Genomic DNA, 8,485 nt, shown 5'->3' with positions numbered 1-8,485 from the left:
TTTAACAGCATGTGAAAGCTTCAGGGGATGCTGATGTGTTTTGGCAGCAAGGACCCAGTATTATGCCAACAGCAAACCTTCAAATGACTGTTTATCGCAAAACAAATTTCAATCGTCGACTTCAACCTTACAGAAAAGTGCTGACTCAGAGCGGCCTTGATCAATTACTCAAGCCAGAGCAGCTAAAATGAATTTCAGCCTCCTTTTGTTTTTTTGTAATCCTTTCCATCGAGGATTACTGCTGTATTTCAGTAATGCATCTCTTGGTTTTATGCATTTTTCCTCCGAAGGGAAAAAGAACTCTGAGTTTACTGGTGGAGAACTGTGGGAAGAGTGAATTATGGGAACAGCCTGGATGAGCAGCGCAAAGGTACAAGTGTTCTTTAAACTGATGGCTTTGCAGATGTCCCAGTCAGCAAAAGTCCCGCTGATTGATCTTTTTCATTAGATACCTTGAAGGAAACTAATTAACAGCATCTTAACCCTTATGCAACACAAGGGACGTTTTTGGCTTTTTAGTTGATGCAGATGGCGTGGAGTTTGTTTTTTGGAACTTTTTACTATTTTCCGCCAGATTGAGCCATTTAGTCATGTTTTCCCTGCGGCAAATACACGCTTTTTTTCCTGGTTTCCCCCAAGGTGCATTGCTGCTGTATTAAGGAGCACTGCAGTGTTCGATGCAATGCATCCAAATCAATGTTGTTGTTTATTTAAGTAAAATACAAAACCAACAACGCTGAAATTGCGTAAACAAGCATTCATTTGAAGGGTTGAAATTCTGAGACTGAATGGTGGTGATGATCGCGGAGTTGGTTGAACAATTCAACTCAGTGAAAGTGGTGAATTATATTCGTATATAATATTATGGCAGTTTTTGATGCAACCATTTTTGTTCTCCAAGGACATCAGAGCAACTTTTTTAAAGGGATGCACAAAGGTTATCCAATTAAAGCTGCTTTCCCTCACCTTTCAGGTCTTGTTGGAGATATCGAGTTAAACAAGCGGCCCCTCCGTGACTTCATCATTCGTAGTCTGGACATGAAGCCGGGCTTTGTAAACAGGTTGGTGTCTTTCAGTTCTTACCCAGTTTCCCTCCACGTTTGTGTTTCTCCGTCATTACGCCTCCTGATCTGCTCCTGATTCAATCCAGCTGATTACCTCTCTGCTGAACACACTTACAGTGGGAACATGACGGCGGAAAATCACAACACAGCCATCCAATCTGGCGTGTCATATTAAACATCTAAAATGATCAGCAGCGCAGCAGGTAGATCAGTTCAGATATGTCGTCTTATCAACGTTCTAGAGCCTCAACATGAGGAAAACCTTCACCTTTTTGTCACTCAAAGTGACAGAGATAGTGAAGAACAAGGTGTTCATCATATACAGTATTAGCAGAATCCAAACTATGTTCGAATTGGATACAACAATCAAAACACCTTGTGAAAGCGAGAGATGAAAATACGATTCATCCAAAGTTGCGTTTTAGCGAGCAGCAAGTGTCTGACAGCTTAAATGTAAGATGTCAGACAGCCAGGAAATGATTTCAGCATGATGACAAACTTGCAGCATCAGCAAAGAAGAGCAGTAATTAAATGCTGACTTAACACACCAACATGGATAAACCTTTTAACAGGACAGTTATTCAATCGTACAATATATTTCCCAAAGAACAGACACCACCAAGACGCCGACTAAATACAAATGCACACGACCGTGTACATGACAACAAGGGAAATGGTGTGAGCGATTTGGATTCGGGACAGGTTTAGGTTAACTGGATGACAACGGTTGTCTTCAAAGTTAAATTTCTTGCAAACGGTTTGACAAAATGGCGGATCTGTAATGTGGCACCCATCCCATAATAAATATTGATCTATTCTCCACAACAACCAAGAATTATAAGGGTAATATTCCCGTATATTGATAATCACATGGGACATTAGTGGCATTAACACCAGATTGAAGTCAAACATCATCCACAACCCTTCGTAATCACAAAACCTTTGTTGATATTTAGAATTTCTAGGTGTTATCTTGTAATATTTACCCTCTGTATGCAGCTCGTATTTGTTGCACAGATGATTCACATCAGGTTCAGCAGGATTGGCTGACCTTCTAGCTTATTTAGAGGTTCATATTTGCACTTAGTGCACTATTTACACATTTGTTCAAGTCATTGTGGGTCTCTCTTCATGTGCTGAAACATTTGCAATCTGTTTTCCTCAGCGCTGTGTTGAAAATGTCAAGGCCTGAAGCCCTTTATGAATGAACACTAAGAAGGTATAACTGAGGAAGAATTTTTCTTCTATCATGGCAACCTTTTGCGTTTACTTGGAGGCAAAATATAACCTATAACCAAAACAAAGACAGTGATTGGGAATATTGTCCAAAGTTTCCTTTTGACATTGACTGTCAGCATATGAAGACGAATGACGCGATGCACTGTGGACTGCTGGCCGAAGACCTAAAAGTCCAGAGTTTTTGAGAAAAAGCTGCCACAGACTGTTTCTAAACAACACATTAGAGACATCAATATTTGTGCTTTCATTCCATGAAATGTGCAGAGTTGTTGAAAGTGTAATCGGACCGAAATGAAAAGTGCAATGTGTTCTTCTTTTGCAGTCTTGAGAGTTCAGGCCACTGGCTGTCTACGCGTCAGCGGCCCACCTTCCCAGCTTTTTTCCAGGCCAGACTCTACGTGAACAGTTTGCCTAAAGACACCTTCATCAAGCTCCCTGTGAGTGGCCTGCAATCAGTACAGCAGCACGACAAACGACAGACTCCACAGACAATAAGCCTTTGACAAAATCTGAACCGAAAATGTAGAAATAGATCATCTTTGGCACAGGGCTGTATTTCTGGATTAAATCACAGTATACGTCTGGTGTTTGGGTTATTTTGTCCCACTCTCATAGATTCACAATGAAAATTAAAAAGACATTTTTTAAATCAATAAATGTCAAGTTTCACCTCATCTGGATGAAACAGAAATCCAGCTGTCTAGACTTTCATAGATAATTCACATACTTCTAAACGCCGTGTTGTATCGTTTACCGCACATTGTTTTGGTAAGTTATTATTGTTATTGAGCTTTGTCAAGACAATTTTGATAGCGCCTGACTGACAGTTTTCATCCAGTTCCTGTCCAGCGAGCTGTCTTCAACACACACACATGTGCATCGCTCCTTTGTTGACCTGATAGGAATTTCGACACCAGGAATTCAGATTCAGTGTGAATTTATTCACATCTTTTATTTGATATTTTACTATGTTCAGAGCGAGTACAGATGAGTGCTAGCTCACTTTTAATTAATTGGATATATTTGCATAATACTATTAGTGAGAACGGAGAACATCTTAAAAGGCTCCTGACAGAAAAAGAGATTCTGATGATGATCCAATCTTTATGCTGTACTGCATAATGCAGTTATTGATTGAATAAGCGCTCCTGTACCCACCAGTTATACTGTACAGCTCTCATTTCATTGGCTGAACCTGCTTGCTGTCAGGGTAAACAGTCACTGGTTGTGTTCACAGGGCTGGAACAAAGGTGTAGTGTTTATCAACGGCAAGAATCTGGGTCGCTATTGGTCGATCGGTCCGCAGCAAACTCTGTACGTCCCAGGCCCCTGGCTGCACAGGGGGAACAACCAGGTACAGTTCTTCTGTCCTTTATAAACACGATACTTCTATCAAAGTCACTTTAGCACTGGTAATCTTTCACTCGGGCTATCCTCAGTCCCATATGTTTGTTATTAAACTAAATATATGAAAACAACGAAACCCTTTGTTATATTTAAAGCACTTTTCAGTTTCACATACAACTCCTGAGCTGAGAGTTATATATCAAGTTTGTGACTCTTCAACCAGTTTCATCAAATCGTACATGATTATGAGATATAACAATGTAAATAAATGTGTGTGGATCACCATGAAAAACGGTTGCCACATTTCTCCAGACGCTCTTGAAGTAGAAATACAGTTTTGCCAGACACCTTTCACTGTCTTACATCTTAATTCCTTCACTGAAATATATTAGTGTCTCAATAAATCAATTGCTTTGTCTAAATGAAAATAAAGCCAAATACCCATCACTTGTTTGGTCTCACGAACAACACAGGCCCCACAAATATTACATTTACAATGATGGAGCAAAGCATCAAATCCTTGAGAAGAAAATGTTAATAATTTGAGTATGTCATCAATGTTATGCTTTGACAACACAGTCATTTAAAGGACTGTGGGCATCCGTGGCAGATGTACACATTTAGCGATGTCGCTCCTTCAGCTCCTCACCTCCATTAATATGGCAAAGTTAAAGCACATGACAGGACCACAGTTACTGTATACAGCTACCGATATTCATCACCTGCAGGTATTTTTTCTTTTTTTTGTGCATTTGTGCTTCATTTTGATGGTGAGAGAAAGACCGGCAAGGCAGGGGAGAGAGGAGAAGACATGCTGCAAAGGGCCCTGGACTGGACTCGAGCCCAGGACTCAAGGACTCAGCCTTAATAATATGCGCGAGTGAGCAACTGGGGCGCTTCTCTGTCACCTTGTAGTTTATGCTGTTGATGTCTGGAGCACTGTCTGGAAAAGGCCTTCGCTACATCGACTGCATTTCATGTGTTTCTTCTTCTTGGCTTTCGCAACTTTTCTATTCTGATCATATATTTACCTTAGTGCTCAACCAGCCTCGCTGTCCTTTCATGGCCTCAGCTGAACTCCTTCTTCTTTTTTTTGGCTCTGTTTCAGGTTGTAGTGTTTGAGGAGCAGGAAACTGATGGTAAGATTCAGTTCAGCAGCAGCCCTGACTACGGCATGACCGTTGATGTCCAGTGAGGAGGGGGTGAGCGTGGTTGATGGGAGAGTATTTGGGAAAGGGCACACGACGATTGCCGTGAGCTTCGTTTACCCGGGCGCCAACGCCGTGCCGCCACCGGCAGCACTCAAAAGTGACACAACATGGCATCTGTCCTGTCAGAAGACACCAACACGACAGTGATCCAGATTGGTCTTTAATTCAGTGACTATTTATTATGACATTCTATTGAATCCTTTTTGTATCGTTAACTTGCATTCATATACTTCATAATTGTAGACCACGGGGCTGTCTTTTATTATATTAAAGTGTTGTAAAATTCCTCCCACCGACTTAATTTATAAATGAGGCTTTGTAAACATACAGTTTGATGAGGGGGGTTCAACCTCTGTGTCAGTAAGGCAGCTTGTGAACTGCTTTATTTGTCCTGCACAGCGAGAGCCTGTTTGATATAGAACTTTTTCAAATGTACCTTCTTATGATATGCTGTGAACTCCTGCAGAGAAGTCAAGATAAAAAGCCGTCTTTGAAGAGTGTCTTTTAAAAAGAAGTTTGATTTTAAAGGTGGTGGGGGGGGGGGGGACACAAGCACAAATCCTCAAAAGGGCTTTATTTATTTTAGATACCCGAGGTAGAACAAAGCACATGGATAAACCTCTAAGCGTCTAAATTATAATTAATATGGGGTTCATGAAAAAACTTGACTCAACTAAGTGTCCCTCTCAATAATAGCTCAGTTGCATTTAACAGTCTGTTTGATTTGTTCAGCATGTGTACTATATGTGGTGCCGAAAATTGGACGAGACTGACGTGCAGGCTTACGTCAGATTTTCTTTTTAAGAGGAAAAAGCGCGCCGCCAGATTTTTGATCTACGGTTGAGTACACAGAGCTAGCAGAGTTATCTCTCTCTCTCACACTAAAAGAATAGTCCTACGTGCTCATAGCATTAGTGGCGTGATTGGTTAGTTCCCAGTTTGGAAGGCCAGGTTTGAGTCCTCACCATTGTGAGGACACCAGTCCTCCAGAGCACCACTGCAGAGGACAAGGCAATATGAGACATGTGTCTCCTCTTTTGGAGAGGTGAAAGGAGGGGGTTATGACACAGAAAGCCACCATTTCTTTGATTTCTTTTGTAAATGTGACAGACAGGATCCCTCTGAGTATTTTCATACAGTAGAAGAAGAAGAGGATCATGTGGATGAAGTGAGTGAAGAAACTTCGTCTTCATCAGTTTTGGTCCAGCAATTCTGCACTCATCTGGGGAGAAAAGAAGAGGACGACATAGAAACTGACATTCACCTGTGCATGCTCCCACAAGAACTATAACTACAACAATAACTCTTACAAAACATACACAGCTACTACAATAACTCCTATAATAGGCTTCCTTAAGGTTTTGATGACGGACTTAGGGAGCCAGATTGAGGGTCGCACTGGAAAATGGCATATTAATATTTATTTCATGGCATATTGTACAATTACTTTTTAATGATATTTTAATGGCATAATATATCATGACATATTACACTATGCTATTTTTGTCATACATTTTTTAGGACATACTATGTTATTATTTATGACATATAATAGTATGATATTTGTATGACTTGTGTCATAAACTATACGATGTCATTTTTATGACAAGCAATATTATTATTACTCTATTATATTATTTTGTGGTATACTATACAATGTCATTTTATATTGTGTGATAAAATATTAAATAGTTTTGATATACAATACTGTGACATTTTTATTTTTTATGGGATACAATACCATGTCTTATTTATGGCATTTCACAGTAGACTATTCAATGATGTTTTTTTATAAGATTCTAGATTATGACATTTTTTATAACATACGATATTATTTTTCAATGGCGTACGATATTATTAATTGTTCATGGCATACTATATACTATGACTTTGTATTGACAAAGTATACTGTGATGTTTTTCATTAAATACTATATCACAAGTATACATACGTTTCTATGGCATACTATACCACGGAATTTTTATGACATAAAATATTATTTTTATGGCATATTATACGATGACATAATGACATTTCATGGCCTATCCATACTATGATTTGTTTCTGGCATACTATGACATTTTAATGACATAGTTACCTATTGTTCTCCTCCAGGCCCTTAAAGTCCCTTTGTTCATCTAGCAGTGGACAGAAAACAGACATATACACCAAGATTTAAAGCCTCTCGCTCCAATCACAGACCCTGGTTCACTGCCCTTTAAAACAGATTTTAGTTGTTACTAATAACATATGAAGGACTGGACAGGTTTATACGAAACCACTGGTGAATTCATGAAAATATCACATCATCAGGTGTTTGAAACACCTTTAGAAGGCTCCAACACCACGCAGTGTACAGACACAATACTCCAGCACAGGTGAGGTTCTTCTCAGTCATTTATTTCACTTGATTCAACTAACATCTTTCTCTGAGACAGAATTGCTGTGGCAAATAAACAACCTTAAAGAGTCACATGCATAAAATGTGAATCACATGAGGCTGGGGGATGACAATGGAGATGAGGAAAAAGAGAGGACTTGTGTGTATTGTGCCTTAGAGAAGCCCCTCACAGGGTAATGCTCATTTACTGACATTAAATACTGAATAACCTGCACTGTTACAGTTGATGCATCGATAGGTCGGTTCTAGCAGATCAATTATTTGTGAGCGTTACATATTGCTTGATACGTCAGCTGTTGAAGTCAGAAACATGCCAAATCAGATGTCTGACAACAATTTGAACAACGTCACTTTAAAGGTGAAGCCCTTTGATTTGTTCTGCTGCTTCAGGAAACACCACAGAGATCAACATCACATAATCTCATCCAACCAATCAAACCGCATGCTGACCTGTACGGACGTTTGTTTGCTTGCATTTTGACAAGAGCAACGTAAGAGAAGAGTTGAGTTTTGTTTAAAGGTAAATTATAGACAAGATACTCAATTTTAAGACAACCTGTAGTGTTTAAATTAAGTCTTTTAAACGCTGGTGTGTTTTTTTTTCCATTTTGGAATTTGTTTCGGCACTAAAAATAATTCTGGTGGATTCAGTTTTTTAGATTAAAAGCCCATAATGACCACTCAAGTACAACTTAGATAAACAGCAATGCTATAAAGAAGATGCGATGTGTGTGTGTGTGTGTGTGTGTGTGTGTGTGTGTGTATGCCAGTGGGTAGCACAACCCCATTATTGATCTGTAAGATAATCGATGTGTACAATTTACTGTTTGTGCGCATGCTGTTTTTGCAGAGAGCAGTTGGAAAATACAGATTTAAGGGCAAACACTGCTATGATTCAAATGCACATCCTCACTTAAAATAAATACATGAATAAATATATTAAATTTGTTTTTTAATAAATAATGGGAGGCAAGTTGAAGAGTAGAACAAATCCAAAGATAGTCTGTGTGATCTCCACGGCCGGTCCCTGTGCAGTGTAATATCATGCAGTCAATGAAAACAGCCAGTCTGATGAGAAATATAATACAGCCATTGCCTAAATGTGTCTCTTATCATATTCTATGTAATAGCACGGTTTCCCCATCTGACGAGCCCGAGAGGCCGTGATGTCTTTGTAAGTTTTCATCCTGCAGCGGTGTATTTTGGGTTGCGTGTGTTGACGG

The 8,485-nt window shown here is 39.4% G+C and overlaps 1 pseudogene across 1 annotated transcript in view; it reads left to right on the top strand.

Annotated features, from left to right (window-relative positions):
• The window catches only part of LOC306779588 (beta-galactosidase-1-like protein 2), a 13,853-nt pseudogene extending 8,706 nt beyond the window's left edge, over positions 1-5,147 (top strand). The window contains exons 12-16 of the transcript XR_013773160.1: positions 291-370; positions 974-1,061; positions 2,626-2,740; positions 3,541-3,657; positions 4,759-5,147. The product of XR_013773160.1 is annotated as a beta-galactosidase-1-like protein 2 (transcript). The remainder of the gene's footprint in view (positions 1-290; positions 371-973; positions 1,062-2,625; positions 2,741-3,540; positions 3,658-4,758) is intronic.
• The last annotated feature ends 3,338 nt before the right edge of the window (positions 5,148-8,485 follow it).

Source organism: Melanostigma gelatinosum (genome assembly GCF_949748355.1).
Source record: "Melanostigma gelatinosum genome assembly, chromosome: 7".
In the NCBI taxonomy this organism is placed as follows: domain Eukaryota; kingdom Metazoa; phylum Chordata; class Actinopteri; order Perciformes; family Zoarcidae; genus Melanostigma; species Melanostigma gelatinosum.
Note: the sequence above shows the minus strand (reverse complement) of the source record. Positions and strands in the feature narration are given on the sequence as shown.